Source organism: Podarcis tiliguerta (assembly GCF_965153285.1).
Source record: "Podarcis tiliguerta genome assembly, chromosome: 11".
NCBI classification, from domain to species: Eukaryota; Metazoa; Chordata; class Lepidosauria; order Squamata; family Lacertidae; genus Podarcis; species Podarcis tiliguerta.
The window spans coordinates 24,758,962-24,775,498 of record NC_139544.1 but is presented as its reverse complement, the minus strand read 5'-3'; positions in this window follow the sequence as shown (position 1 = coordinate 24,775,498).

Here is a 16,537-nt window from a genome sequence, read left to right as displayed (position 1 = left end):
TATCATGCAGATGCTGTCGCTTTACTCTTTTCAGCATCTGCTTAAAATATTTTTGTTAATGCTAGTCTATCCAGACACATAGATAGTAATGTATTTTAATGTCTTTTTAGTCTATTACCACAGTATTGACTTGGAAGTGATCCTCCTGATAGAAACAGTGACAGGAGAAAGACTATTTGGCAGTAACTGTGGCTATAGATTACATATTAATCAGTTGATAACAGTCTTTACTCTGATCAGCTATGATTGCAGACAGAGAGGTAATTAGTTTTTTTAAACACATGCGTGTGAACCATAGACTGAACCTGAGACCTTTTGCCTGTGAAAAATGTGCCTTCCCACTGAGCTCTTTCCCTATTTCTGTGTCTAGTAATTCATCCTAATGGTGTTTTAGCCCTTTCCTTTATGCCTCCAAAATCTCTGGCAAATAATTAACAAATAAATTACCCATATATTAAAAATTACGGCTAATGATTGATACCTAATGAACAAGAGGAGTTAGTCAAAGGGGTATCCGTTGAGAGTGCCTTTTCTGTTTGAGCACTACCTTCAGGAGGTCGGAATTCATTACTGTAATGAGCAAGGCTAAATATATTTGTTCATTCAAGAGGGAGCAGATTTCTTCGCATGGTGATTATGTGTACACATTCATGGTTTGCTACATCACAAATGGCCTGGCTGGTCAAGTAACTCAGGAGGTTGCAGAAGGAATGTGCGTCTAAGTTGATGGCAGGAAAACACATTAAGGAATTCTTCAGGCAAGTCATGTCCAATAAGTCTTTGATTTTCATCATCTTTGTGCATCCACACAAGACGCTATCAATGTCACAGAGATACTGCTCATCTGGCAAAGATATTAAAAGGAAGCAAATGCAACGGGACATGCTAAGAAAGCCGTTTTGGTGTTCAGCATTTAGAGTCTTCCCTGTACATTTTGTATGCCTTCTTCCAAGCAGTGACTCCTTAATGTCAACATAGCTAAGGACAGATGTTATACAGCATGTCTAACTACAATGCAAAATCGGGGGCTGTTTCTGATATCATCATCATCAGGTTGAAGGAGACGGTCAAGCTCTTTGCCTTTCCACGCACACCAGCTGTTTGGTACAAAGCCCAAGTGTACTGCAGGAGGGTGATTCTGGAAGCGCAGAAACAGAGTTGCTTTTTTGCCTTCTAGGTTGCATAAAAGAGGCTGAAAGAAGCATAGAGGACAGAGCCAAGAGAGAAATAGGTCTAAGCCAAAGCTTGGCTTAAGGAGAGTATGGAAACACACAGGCTCCTAGAGAAGAACTCCAAGAAACTTTGCTCTTCTATGGTCATTTTTGCTGCTGTGCCACAGCAAGTTTTGACTTAGTGTGTGGCCCGATTGAAGTCTTATGCTTAAGCTCTCTTCTCACTAGGCCTGAGGGCTGTGCATCAGATTTGACTGAGGCCCAAGCCAAATTCAGCATATTCAGAAGGACCTGTGTATTGGATTGAGTTGCACCTACAGGTTGGGTTGGATGACCCAGAGTGATCTGTGGCTGTCTGGGGATGGTGCATAAGTCAGAACAGAGAGGAAGGCCATCAGGTGGGGAAACCCCACAAGAAGTCTCATGACTGGAATTGCTACCCTCAGAATGGGACAGAATGTCAGTGATGGGGAGAAGGGGCCCCTCTGGCTCTGGTGATGGGACCTGCTCCTCTAGTTCCTGTGCACTGACCCCCATCCCTTCACCATCCTCTGTCACACTCCAACCTCCTCTTCACCATCCTCAGCTTGCCCAGCTGTGTACCAATCATGGCTACAACCCTCGCTAGCATCCTCTTCCCCTTCCCTGTTGTCCTGCCAGTTCATGACAATATGTCTGCTATGAAGAATAAGTATAATAGGTATTTTGAAGAATGTTAAAAACATGATGAATAATGAAAATATTTTGCAAATATTCTCATAATAAATCGAATTTCAACACCATTGTCTTTTTTGCATTTTTAAAAGCTTGCATGAAGCTACAGTTGTTGAAGCAAAGGAATTTCCAAAGACAAAGTGTTAAGGTAGCTTTTCACAGCCTTCTTGGATAGGGAGTTGTAGCAGATTCTGCCCATCAAGAAAGTGAGTGTTCATCTTTATTCAGATCTCACTTTTATTCTGTGCAGGTCCAGCTCGAGCTGGAGAAAAAGTACTTATTTCTACTAGGCAAAGATTCTACAGATGAATCAAGTCTGACATCCATGGCAAATAACAATTTCCGGTCTAAAAATGGGAGGAGGGGGAGAGAGAGAGAAAGATTACTCACAGGAAAAGTTCCACGTACTGACAGTGACAGGTTGGCTTGAAGATTTGAAAGAGTAAGCATGACTTCCATTGATGATGCATTGAAAAATCACCTGGCTTATCACAGCTGAAGACAAGTCTGTGTAGTGCACTTCTTCTGAAACTCCTCTCTCTCTCTCTCTCTCTCTCTCTCTGTGTGTGTGTGTGTGTGTGTGTGTTTGTGTGTTTATATATCTGAGTTTTAACACTATCATGATTAAACTGGGTCGTGCAGCACTTGAAAGCACTAGAGGCCTAGTTTATGTTAAAACGGTTGCTAATCATCTCCTTTTTATACTAATTACTCATGACAAACACTCTCTGAACATGATACTAATTTGGCTGAAATGGATAAATGCAAATATCTATTGATACTTTTGTAAACCTATACCATTTTTGCATAGTGTATTATCTGGTTCTGCTGTAATGAGATTATTGGCACTCTGTGATATAATTAAAGACCATCCGTGTTCCCCACCCTATAATATCTTTCTTGTACTTAATTATCGTATCTTAGACCATAAATATATTAGGAAGTAAAATAATTTATTTACAAGTATAAATAGCTTTGCTATCATTGTGGCACATTCAGACTGTATTCTGATTATATTATTCATAAGTACTCTGTTGCCATAGCAGTTAGTGGAGTGGTGCCGGTAGGACAGTGTTGTTCACCTGACTTCCAAACCCCAAGCATCACTTCTCATTACTGAGAGGAAGGGGATAGGCATGGACAGCTCAGGACATTGTAGGTTTGGTGTAAGTATGGTGGCAAGCATGTCAGATTGGTTCTATTGCCACCTCACCCTCTTCCTCTCAGGAAAAGGCAGAAACATTCAGAAGCCCTCCCAACCAACCACTACTGCTCTGTTGGCAAAATTGTTTGCCGACACATCATGGAAGAAGACTCATGAGACAGAGTAATGGTGGAAAGGTTACATTGATTTGAATATAACAGCGGAATATCTGCCAAACAACCAAATTATGTAAATATGGGCAGGTGGGATTGATTTGACATATCTGAGGGAAGTATCACTACATTCCCATGGAAGATGACACCAGAATGCCCTTAAATCCCATAATGCCTCAGGGTGCCTGTGAAATAAGTTCTTAAACCCCCTCGCACTGAATGACAAACAGAGCAAATAAATATATGCATCAAGGGCAAACCAAAGACACCTACAGTGTGGAGTAGGCCAAAAAGAGGAATCCCAAGGGCCAGTCAGGGACTCCCCCCCCAAAAAAATACCTACTCAGTCCCTACAACGGGCTTCTTAGTTTCTGGTTCAGAAGATCCTATACCCACTGCATTTCCCCTACAACACCTTCAAAAATATTAAATTGTTAATGCAATGGAGCAATGAGATTTGTCTGAGAAAGAATAATTTGCCAAAGCTCACACACTGAGTTTCATAGATGAATAGGAGAATTTGAAAGACGGTTAGCCAGAACCTAAAATTCTAGTCAGTGGAAAGAGCTGCAGTGATGATCCTATATTCACAGCTGTCAACTTTTCCCTTTTCTTGCGAGGAATCCTATTTGGAATAAGGGAATTTCCCTTAAAATAAGGAAAACATTGACAGCTATGCCTATATCTATAGGATATAGCACCACCACCACCATAATTATCATCATCATTAAATTTCTTACCCAACCAGGGTGGGTTACAGCATTTTAAAATTCAGTATTAAAAACATTTTTTAAAAAAATTGAGCCAGGGTATAGATCATTTAAGACATCTCAGCATCATTACTGGGGGAACAGCATTCCAAATCTACATATATTTCTCAAGTGGGGACTTATGAAAATTCATGAATGATGCACAGCCTTCCACTGCAATACTTTTGGCAGCAAAGCAAAGAACTCCATTACTGCTAAAAAATATGGGAGTGGATAAGGTATTGGGCTCGAAAAAGGTTCTAGGTTTGCCTTTTGTTTGACGTGTAATTTTATGTAGGTATGACAAAATGTTTTAGGGTTCCTGCCCCTCCCTTTAGGTTTTTAACCATAATTCCAAAAGAACTATCAGTAATTGCCGACATTGGAATTGTACTGTGAGAATCACAGATTTGATTGGTCACCAGGATGCTCCTAAACATTACGCTATCGTTTCATTGCTTGTGCCACAGATGCCACCAAAGTAATATATTTCATTAAGGAAGGACAAAGGATCGAGAGCTGACTTCTCACCTTAGGATGAACTGCAAATTGCATTAAAGCAAAAAATAGAGCCCTGTCAGGTAAGGAGAGAGAGAGAGAGAGACAATCACTTAAGCTACTGGGTAATGTATCTAGCTACTGTCCCCACATCTGCGGTATATTACAGGACTGTGTCATTTTAAGCTGATTAGACAACTAATCTCACAAGAAACACCTCACACTTGCTCTGTATACCTTTGTGATTTCTCCTGCATTTCTTCAAACATAGAGGTTGAACAGGACACAATTATTTTGCCTTGAACTTAATACAAGTGACAAGTGCCAGCAGATAGAGTACACATCAGTGTCAGCCGCCTTGTTTAAAGTCATAGAAACACTCTTGCGTATTCCCATGAAAACCATCTCAGTGTGAAAGGTACAGTGCCTACCCTTCTGTTTTGCTCCAATGGAAAGCAAAGCTTATAACACACACTTACCTCATAATCCTCCTTAACCTATTCAGATTGGATTCTCTGTCAGGGGACAAGTGGAAGAAGATGGGGTTAGGAGGTTTTCCTTATTAAATTTGTTAAGCAGCTCATTAGCTCACAGTGACAATTATGGCTGAAAAGTGTATTAGTTGGTTATCTTATTTAGCAGTGGACTGTCGTACATGCTTCGGAGACACACAAAACTATACGACCACCCCTGATAATATAATTTACCAGGGCATTAAAAATAAATTGTGAATAAAGCACCAAGGAAGGATAAAATATTTGAGCTATGAGGTTGCCAAATGCTAGTAGGCTGGTCACATGTCTGACTTTACATCCAAAAGTCCTCTATTCAAAAGGTTGTGAGAGGAGTCACCGTATCCTAGAATTGTAGAGTTGGGAGGGACTCCAAGAGTCATCTAATCCAACCCCTTGCAATACAGGAATCTCAACTAAAGCATCCATGACAAGTGGCCACCCAACCTCCGCTTAAAAACCTGCCAGGAAGGAAGGTCCACCAGCTTCTGAGGGACTGCATTCCACTGTCAAACAGCTCTTGCTGTCAAAAAGTTCTTCCTGGTGTTTAGTCAGAATCTCATTTCTTGTAACTTGAAGCCATTGGTTTGAATCCTACTCCCCAGAGTAGGAGAAATCAAGCTTGCTTCATCTTCTATGTCACAGCCCTTCAGATACAGTATTTGAAGATGGCTATCTTATCTCCTCTCAGTCTTCCCAAGGCTAAACATACCCAGCTCCTTCAGTTGCTCCTCATAAGGGTTGATTTCCAGACCCTTGATCATCTGGGTTGCCCTCCTCTGCACACATTCTTCATTTGATGGCATCCTCCATTTGAAGGCTGTCTGGTACGAGAACCAAAATAAGAGAGACAGAAGGAATCTTGCTGTTGCCCACCCAAGCTTAGTCCCTGGACAGAAGACGAGTAGGCCCTCAAGTCACCTAGTCACAATCCTCCCCGTTATTGTGAGATCGATTGTGTTTCTAGTTAAATTATAGTAATTAACTCTCCATTTGCATCTCTATAGGTATCATTCGACAAATGCCTTCTAAAATCTGTGTCAAAAAATGAAACTGTTCTGCCATTTTGTGCTTTGCTCTTTTATATATTTTGCTCAAGAAAAACAGTTTTGGCAGGTGCAGATTGGGCAACTGGGTCTGACAGGGCACTGATGGGATAGGAATGAATGAGGAAGGTTATATAGGAGAGCAGAGAATCGACTTTAACCTTGTTTCAGTTGCTAATCTCAACATTCAGGCAGCATTGCACACCATTCATTCAAAGCACACCATGCATTACCAATTTAATGAACCATTGTTTCCCTAAGAAATCATGGGAGCTGCAGTTTGTTAGGGGTGCCAAAAGTTGTTCAGAGAACCCTATTGCTCACACTGAGCTACAATTCTCAGAGAGGTTTAACAATAAGTCCTAGGGATCTTAGGGAATTGTGAGGGGAATAGAGGTCTCCTGACCACACTCAGCACACACTTAACAAACTACAGTTTCCAGGATTCTTTGGGGGAAGCCATGATTCTTTGAAGTGATGTGATACTGTTTTCAATTAAAGCTTTCAGTGAATACTGCAGATGGGGCCTCAGTTGAGGGGGAGAAACCCTTTTCCAATAAAATATATTCTGCTCCAGAAATAAGTCCCAGTGAAGTCAATGGTGTTTACTCCTAAAAAGGGTTCACTTGTGAAAATGAGACTTGATAACTTTGTGCAGGGTTCTGAAAAAGTCCATAGCAATCTTTAGCTGTCTTTCACAATTACAGTTTCCAGGCAGTAAACTTTAAGTAAAGTTAAAGTGAGTTTCAAGTATAAAATACCCTCAGTGTGATAGCTTGCTATAAAATGGGGAGGGGGAAGGGCGTGACCAACCTCTGCACCAACCATCATTGGGTGCCTTGGAAAATTACACACACACACACATACACACACACACACATATCGGAAACAGCTAATAAAAAAATGGAATTTTAATTTGGAAGCCCTAGATAGTCTCCTCCTGGGCTTATGCATTTAAGAATGTCCATTGCAGACACAAGGAAGGGACACATTAATATAAATGAGAATTCAACCTTCAGAATTTAATCAAAAATCACTAGAGTTGTTAGGTTTCTACTCAGCACTCAATATCTCATTGGAAACAATTTACAAACAGGTTTAATCTTAGATGTGATAAAAAGATGTGCTAGACAGTAATGTTGGTATTATTAAATCCGAGTTGCTGTAGCATCTTATTTTGTCTTGCACCATTTGATTATGACATCGCTTCTACTGCCTGGTAATTAACAGATAAAATCTGGGATAATAATAATATAATTTTATATCATTGCCAAGTAAAAGTAAAGGACCAGATGGTAGGTTTTATGCTAAACTATGCAGCACATATCTTACAACATTCTTCCATTGTAAAGAAAGACTAACTCTTATTTCTGAGAATGGAGTATCTAAACATCATGAGAAATTATATGCTGGAGTCTGTGGTGCAGAAATCCTTCATGATCCAAGGCTCTAGTGCAATGTTCTTGAATAAAACTACCTGAACTATTTTTTGTAATAAGTAAACTGAGCACAACAAAATAAATAAAATAAATAAAAGAAAAATGCCAATTTCTGACTTTGTGGGAAAGGCATCACTGTTGATCTCCTGGGATTCCTGCCCATGGTGCCCCAGTACCATAAAAATGTAAGGTGTGGGTTCGGAGAAAGAAGACTTGATGCATGGATGGCCACAATGTGGTAGGATGCTGTGAGGAGGTAGGATTAGCATAGTGGCTTCCAAGTCCAGCAGTGTCCCATCAAGAGACCAAGAATGCAATATAAGAATCCACAACAAGAGTTCCAGGCATCCAGATTGCCCCTAGGACCATGGAGAGCTCCCAGAGTCCAGATGGAGCAACTATACAGTAAAGGCTGTTCTTTCTGCAAGCACCTAGAATGACCTGAAACCTTATACAGTATATGTTGACTGAACTAGTATAGTAAGACTTGCTCCCCAGAGAAGTGCCTGGCTGTTAAAGGGCCCTGGCCTTGGCCTGCAGCATTTGCTACCTGTGGGGCTGGGGAGATAGTACCGTGAGAAACTTCTCTGAATCAGAAGACAGTAGCAGCACTCTATCCTCCAGCTAGAAGCATTTTGAAGAAAGTCCTGGCAGTTCTTCCCCCATGAACAAAGCCAGGATCAGAGCTGCCATCTCCTCCTTTGTTGCACCAATCACATTCCTAGGACTGTTATTCATGAAGAAGAAGAAGAAGAAGAAGAGTTTGGATTTGATATCCCGCCTTTCACTCCCCTTCAGGAGTCTCAAAGCGGCTAACATTCTCCTTTCCCTTCCTCCCCCACAACAAACACTCTGTGAGGTGAGTGGGGCTGAGAGACTTCAGAGAAGTGTGACTGGCCCAAGGTCACCCAGGAGTTGCATGTGGAGGAGCGGAGACTCGAACCTGGTTCCCCAGATTACGAGACTACCGCTCTTAACCACTACACCACACTGGTGTACATTTTAAGTAAATAATATTTACTATTTGTTCTCTGTTTTAAACATTTATCCGTGTCTGTCCATTCCATTCCGAAAAGTCTAATATCCTGGTTTTGTTATATTGATAGTGTACTTAGGATAAGGCCTTTATGTGTTTTTTTTTAATGTGTGTGTGAAAATATAAGGAGTCATTAAGAACCACATACTCCACAGGTTGTGAACATTGCAGAGTTACCACCTCATTTTCCCATATGTGGTGGTAAGTGGTGAGACAAAATGTGGAAATGACCCACTTTTCCTTATCCCATCATTTTGTATTTCACCATAATATTCACACAAACTCATGCTGTTCAACTGCTGTAAATCACAGCTCCTTCATGAAGACTCTGAGCTTGGGAACCCTGTCCAGAATGCCTTTTTTTTTGTTTCCAGAATTAGTGGATCTTTCAAGTTCTTTGTTGTTGTTGTTGTTTAGTCGTTCAGTCGTGTCCGACTCTTCGTGACCCCATGGACCAGAGCACGCCAGGCACTCCTGTCTTCCACTGCCTCCTGCAGTTTGGTCAGATTTATGTTTGTAGCTTCGAGAACACTGTCTAACCATCTCGTCCTCTGTCGTCCCCTTCTCCTTGTGCCCTCCATCTTTCCCAACATCAGGTTCTTTTCCAGTGAGTCTTCTCTTCTCATGAGGTGGCCAAAGTATTGGAGCCTCAGCTTCACGATCTGTCCTTCCAGTGAGCACTCAGGGCTGATTTCCTTAAGAATGGATGCATTTGATCTTCTTGCAGTCCATGGGACTCTCAAGAGTTTCCTCCAGCACCATAATTCAAAATTTCTATGATTCAAGTTCTATGATGACCAAAAATTCATCTATGCTGAACAAGTTCACTGTCAGTCAAGAGGCAGATGGAGTAGAAAATAAACTCTTCCAGTAAACTTTTAGTATATCTGCCTTGTTAACCTTGTATGTCAAATGAGCAAGATGTTTTCCTGGCACTTCTGGCTTCCTGTATTTATTTATTTCTCTACTTAAGATAGAGTCCATGGGATTTTGAAGCCTCGGGGTCTCCTGCAGAGGCAGAAGTGGTTGTTTGTTTTTCTGATGGCGGCCCCAAGGTGTGTTGACTGCTCTTCTTCCTGACACTGGACCTCACAAGTCAATAAATGAAGTTGGATGAAAAGCACCAGTAGAAATGTAGCAAGGAGTTTATTTTGCTTCTATGATGGCTTGATTTTTCTGTTTTCGTCCTCTTACGCCGTTTAAAGTGCCTCAAATACTCTGGCAGAAAAACTATAACAAGGCATATAATTATCATTTGAAAGTAATATAATTCTAAATGTTGGGCTTGGGGGCTTGGAGAAACGAGGCTATGTAAATTGATACAATTACAATATGTTGATTGTAATCTGGAAATGCACTAATAAATAGCTAATAGTTTAAAATATCCTATCCGTATGTTTTATCCATAATAAAATCTTTTTATTGCCTCTAATGGGGTCTTTTTATTCATTCCACTACTACTACTCCTGGACCCTTTTATAGTTGATATGTACTTTTTGCTGTGTGCTGCACAGTCATGATATAGTCCCTCCCCATAAGAAATGGGTACAAAGTTTGACTAGAGCAGAGGGTAGCATTCAACTAAGTTCTTGCATGGGGGAAAGTAGATCCACTCATGCAACAAGACTTTCCCCATCTCCACCCTCCACACACAAGTGTCAGGGAGAGGCAAATGGGAAAAGATGAAAGGACAGAAACTAGCAGTTATAGAGAGCCGAAAGAGATTATCAGCAGCTTGTCATCTGATAGTCAGTCTGACGTAGAGGGGGAGGAGGATGAGCCTGGGACAAGTCATGCTGTACACAGAGGAAGTAAGGGGAGGAGTTTTCGCAGACTTGCATGCTGGGTGCGGAAAAGGAGGAATTAAGATTAGAGGGAGCAACTGCGCACAAGGGAAGGACGCTAATGGTAACGCTGGAGATGTATGTTTGAACTTTGTCAAATAAATCAAATAGTTTGGAACTGGCTGGGAGCCCGGAGTCTTATCTATGCCTGCTGGCCAGCATTAAGCCTCTGACACATGCCTATGCACCCTGTCCATCTGCTCTGGAAGTTGAGGAACCCCTCAGAACAGATTTAGGGAAGTGGAGAGGGGAGTACAAACTCCACAAGCTGGTGCCATTCCTTGTACACATACCCTGCTTAACACTACACTGAATTCCACCCTGAAAAATTGACTGAGTAACCTAGGAAGATTCAGTAGAGTCAAGGACTGTTTTCTCTCCAGCTAGTATATACATTAGCCGCAGCTGAAACTCCAGGGCTATTACTGCAAAAACTTTTATTTTTTAAAGAAATGACAGCATTGCAATGCGGCTGGACTTAACGGCCATTTCATATGTTTCCTCAGACAAACTGAAAAAAATACCAAGAGTGCAGATGAACTTCATGTGTCTGTTTGATAAGGCTGTACAGAGGCAAACTGAGAAGAAACAGAAGCTTTGCTGTGATGGGGGAGGAACTATGAAACCATTGGAAAGAGCTCCCTTTTGGTTCCTTGGCAAATCTATACATAATATTATTGTGTCATTTCCTGCCTCTATCACTTTTTGTTGGTCTGTGATCATAATAAATAATAAATATTGAAATATTGAAACGGTAATCATAGTTCAGTGAAGAAAGCAATTGGCACATCGGATTAATTCAGTATACTCAAAACTGTGAAAGAAGAAAGGTCCCAACAGCAACACATGGGCAATTGTGGTTGGATCTTTTGAGATGATTGTAGGACAAGCCATGTTCCACTATGTGAACAATCAGTATGAAATGCCTTATTTTGCTCTATTAGGAGAGTCGTTAAGAGTGTTTTGACTGTGCCTTTGATATGCATTGGAACTGCTGTTGCTTTATGGATTATATTGTGGATTCATATTTTTAGTGTTGAATTATATCATTATTTTTGTCATAATGAACTTTGATTTGTTTTTAATTATTATTAGCTGTGTTGAGCATCACTGTTTGGAAAATGGGAAATATATACAGTGGTAACTCCGGTTATGAACTTAATTCGCTCTGGAGGTCCATTCTTAAGCTGAAACTGATCATAACATGTTGTTGTTGTTGCTTTCACTCCACAAATCATATGTAATTTATTACATCCCCCTTGCCAATTTACAATGCATTTCCTTTGCATTGAAATAATGGGGTGGCATAAAACCTATAACTAATTAGGTAAATTAGATATGTTATGTAATCTTGCCGCAAACTGACAGTGTGACAAATAACAGTTTTTGCAGAGGATGAATTGCAGTGGAATGGAAACAGTGCTGCATGCGACTAAAAGAACAGAACAGAAAATGATGCCTTCTCGCATCCTTAGGAGCCACACAACTTTGAGCTTGTGGCTAAACATCAACTCCTGCAGCTACTGTAACCATGTTTACCTTCTTCATGTCAATAATGTGTGAATGCAGCTTATATGTTCCCAGATTTGGAAAACTGGCTGTAACTTCTCTGTCTTGAGATATGGAAGAAACCACTGTGTTCTGAGCTGCAGGTACTTTTCAAAGAATGCCACAAGACAAGCAAAATAGATCAACTCTCTACAACAGGAAGCTTCCAGATAGTTATCCCACATTAGGGGTTCCAATTTGGCCAATGTCCTACTCTGTAGCTTACTTAACATGATGGATAATCCTGCTCTATCTACTAAGCTGGCAAGTGGAAACAAAACCATTGCCAGAGTGTCATTAATTTCCACATGTGCTTTGCTGCTCATCAGCTAATATCTATGCAGCTATTTCTTGTTTGGTGAAAGTGAAAACCTTCCCATTTTCCTTCCTATAGTTAACTTGCACCTGACAAAACACAGCAGGACATGCTGCTTGCATAGGTCTTGGAAATAAATATTGCCCACATCTTGTTCTCTGCACAGCTTGTATTTTCCTCCTTATAAGCAAGGGTAGTGTTTAAGAGTAATTTGTTTTTCCTGAAACTGCAGCTCTCTGAAAATTTAATCCACTTGTTTTTCACTTTCTTTGGGCTGATGCATTATCATCAGCCATGTCACATAATAGTATCGGATGGAGGTAACTAGGCATGACGTTTCGTAGTGATGACCCATCAGCCTGGGAAATTCTAAATGACATGCATTGCTGAAAACAGCTCTTACAATTAATGTGTTTTTCAAACTCACCACAGTGAGACCCTTCTGATGATTGGGGGTGTGAGAAATGGATAAAGAGAGAGAGAGAGAGATTAACCCTTACTAATTTAAGTGGTTAACTTGAAAATCCAGAAAACAGAGTGGTGACACTAAACCAGCAATTATCCAATCACAAACTATATACACTTTAATGAATGGAGCATGGGATTAGCTGAAAGTAGCCACTTTGTGGCTATGAAATAAACGTCCTCTGGTAAATATCCCTGTGGTTAATGAATAGGGCATACACTGTTCTCCCAGTAATTCAATTTTCAGTGGTATTTGTCAAAAAGTGGGTCTGCGTGTTCATTCTATCACCTCAAAAGTGATTCACTTTTCAGAACTTCAGAAAATTTTCCATGGAATGCAAAGACTCAAAATTTCATTGAACAACAACAAAAAGATTGTTTGCAGTGATGTTGCTGAAATTTGTAATTCCCAGGAATGGAAAGGTCTATAACAATGATGGCCAAACTTGGCCCTCCAGCTGTTTTGGGACTACAATTCCCATCATCCCTGCCCACTGGTCCTGTTAGCTAGGGATGATGGGAGTCATAGTCCCAAAACAGCTGGACTCCCAAGTTTGGCGATCACTGGTCTATAACATTAAAGTTTGTGAGTTCAGATGCTCTGTGTGAGTGTAGCGCAACACCCCTTCCCCAGACCCCAGCACCAAACACTGACTGCAACAGTTACTTTTAGCTCTCTATCAGACTTTCACTGATTGTTATAAATTATATGTCCAGATAACCCAACAAAGCCGTTTTTTCTCTGGTATGTTTGGTATGTTGTCTGTCTGGGTCGGTTCTCATGATTATTTCTTGCAAGCGTTTCCCCCTATTTTTTATTTTTTGCTTTTAGTAGCAGTCAGTGGGCAGCATTTTCCATTTTGCCTCTAGCAGCAAAACATCATGGGCCAGCCCTGGATTGCTCATCACATGAGTTTATATTCTGGATACATAAAGATGCCCATTGGCCCACTGGCCAGTCTCAGTCCAATTAGTTTCAATTATGTTTTTCATTTAATATATTGCATGGGTAGGCAAACTAAGGCCCAGGGGCTGGATCTGGCCAATTGCCTTCTAAATCCGGCCTACAGACGGTCTGGGAATCAGCGTGTTTTTACATGAGTAGAATGTGTGCTTTTATTTAAAACACATCTCTGGGTTATTTGTGGGACATAAGAATTTGTTCTCCACCTCCCCTTCAAAATATAGTCTGGCCCCCCACAAGGTCAGAGGGACAGTGGACCGGCCCCCTGCTGAAAAAGTTTGCTGACTCCTGATATATTGAGTTGCATCCAATGGTATTAGAGCATGCCTGCACAAATGGAATATCCTGCACCCCCCTCTCAATTGCAGCCCTCTGAGCTTACCAGAAAGCCTTGCTTGGGTGGGTGGGTGGGGGGACTGGTGAGGATGCTATAGGAAGTAGAGGTAGCTTGCAGGGCTGTCCTTGAGCTCACACAACATTGGGTGCAACCCATTGTCATTAAGGATTTCTGTTCCCCATTGACATTGACATGAGCATTGGAAGGGTCTTTCAAGTTCTTGCACTTCTCTTTCCAATTTATTATCCTCGTCATTGTGATCTGCCTTGACATTTCTTCATGAACAGCAGCAGAGAAGCATTTTAAATAATAAATAAAAGCTCGCTTTCCGTAACTCCCATTATCTGCAACCCGCTCTCCCGTTTTTCACATCATTTTCCTGAAATGCAGTTTGAAAACCCACCCATTTCTCCCTTTTGTTCCATTTTCTACTCCAGAGATCAGTTGCTACTATATAGCGCAGAAAAGCAGATAAAGAAAGGCATCAGTCCAAACAGTTATTGAAGTTGAAGCACAATATTAAACCAGGTGTCTAGCTGACAATTCAGAGCTGATAAGGAATCTCATAACTGACCTCTGTTACCTATTTGGACATAAAATTTCCATGAAATTCACTGAAAAATAAAAAATTGGAGCATTAAAATATGTCTGATATTGTAAAGTCTGGAGGTTTATATTTAAGTGATGCTTAAATGCATTCTGCAGAAAAGAAGCAAGTTGAAAAAACAACATACTATTATTATTTTTTTATTTTTGCAAATTGAGGCCCTACTAGTTTTACTTGTTCTTGTTTTAAAACTTTCTACCTTGCAATGAAAGAATGCCTATAAAGGGATATGCCCTGCTAATTGGTACACCAGTAGGGGGCTGACTTAGTTTCTTTTTGGCTTAAAATATTTAGGAGGAGAGAAACAGACTATATTAAGCCAACTCTCTTTCCAATTTATGTCATGGAAACAGAGAAGAGTACACTTCATTACCTGTGCTATATGACCTTACTTTTTGACTTGTGATGTCTGAATACTCTTCCCTAAAAGGCATTTTGGGGGATATAAACACATACATTTTCAAACTCGCTGAACTTTACTGCTCACAAAAGCTTTTCCATACAAGACTGCCATTGCAACACCATCTGGTAATAAAGTCTCCCTCGTGTTCTCCCAGACAAATAGTGCCAATTTATTAGAGTATCTCAACACGGACAAGGGCCTAGGAATTGAAGTTTGAAATAACCACTAAACAACTTATTTATTGCACCATCTCAATAGGCTTCTAGGACCCAAATGAGGCCTGATGCTAAATTCTGTGAATACAACTAATGCAAACATCTTTGTTATGGAAAATACTGGTGATTGGGGTGGACAATTTAATTCTTTTTCTTGCTGCTATTGTCCAAACAAAAAATGGCTGCTCTGAAGCTTCTCTTTGTATTTTAAGAGAAGTACCAACTGGCATTTCAGAGAGGCATTTTTTTTTTTTGGTCAGAGTCTTGGCCCCAAGAATTCATTTTTTAAAACATTATGTGGAGTTAAAGTCTAGTCGCTTCAAAAGTGTTTATATTATTATGCTGCATGACTCGGGGGCTCAAGTTGTTATGTATACAGTAGTTTTGTGATAATCTGAAGATACTTTAAGAACCAATTTTAAACAAATCTCAAGGTCAGGCCCAATCCTTTGTGTCTTATTCACAAAAGTAACTATGATGTGTAAGATTTCCACTGTTGGAAACAGTCTTATAAAGAAACCCATTGTTGGTAATAACCACTGCAAATTGCTTGTGAGTTTTTGTAGCTGTTCACTTGTTGAAATACTGCAAGCCCATATTGCACTTTCCTATATGTCTGTCTCACCCCACAAGCCTGATTTCTGATAGACACAGATGTAGGAATCACAAACCCAGGAAGAATGTTGTGGCAAAATGTCACAGAATCCTGCTGTTCCTCTCCATCATAAACGACTAAATGAGGCAGCTGGGATCAATCAAAATACTTTAGGTGCTCGGAAATCTCTTCACTTTGTCCTCTTGAAGTGCTTCACCAGCATGAGTAAGTGACTCAACAATAGAACTGAGAGGAAGGGGACAATAATAAACTTGCCTTGAGGAATCTGCAATCCTTTGGCTGGAAGAGGACACATATCATTAGGGGCAGCACTAAAATGAACAGGTGATCAGAGTTTGCCCAGGCAGCCACATTATGTGTCCCATGAGAGCAGCAAAATAACCAGACTGTTCAACAGTGATGGGATAAAATCAGGCCAAATCTTTATTGACAGCAGCAGGCAGGGCAAGGGTTGGCATGGCATTGGATCCCAGGATCAGTTCATCATTCCACAAGCCCCATGTTGATGGAATGGATCCACTGGGCTTGGATCACTCCAAACCTGTACGATGGGAGTCAGGCAGTGTTGAACCTTGCTGTGGTGCAAGCAAGGTCTTACTGGGGCACCAGGGTGCAAATTCCAACCAGGCCAATACCAAACCCACGCTTGGTCAATCCTCAACCTTAGGCCCCTTTGGCCCCCCCCCCCATACTATGTTGATCCTTCCCAATGCCATTTCCACCCTCATACAAACAATGT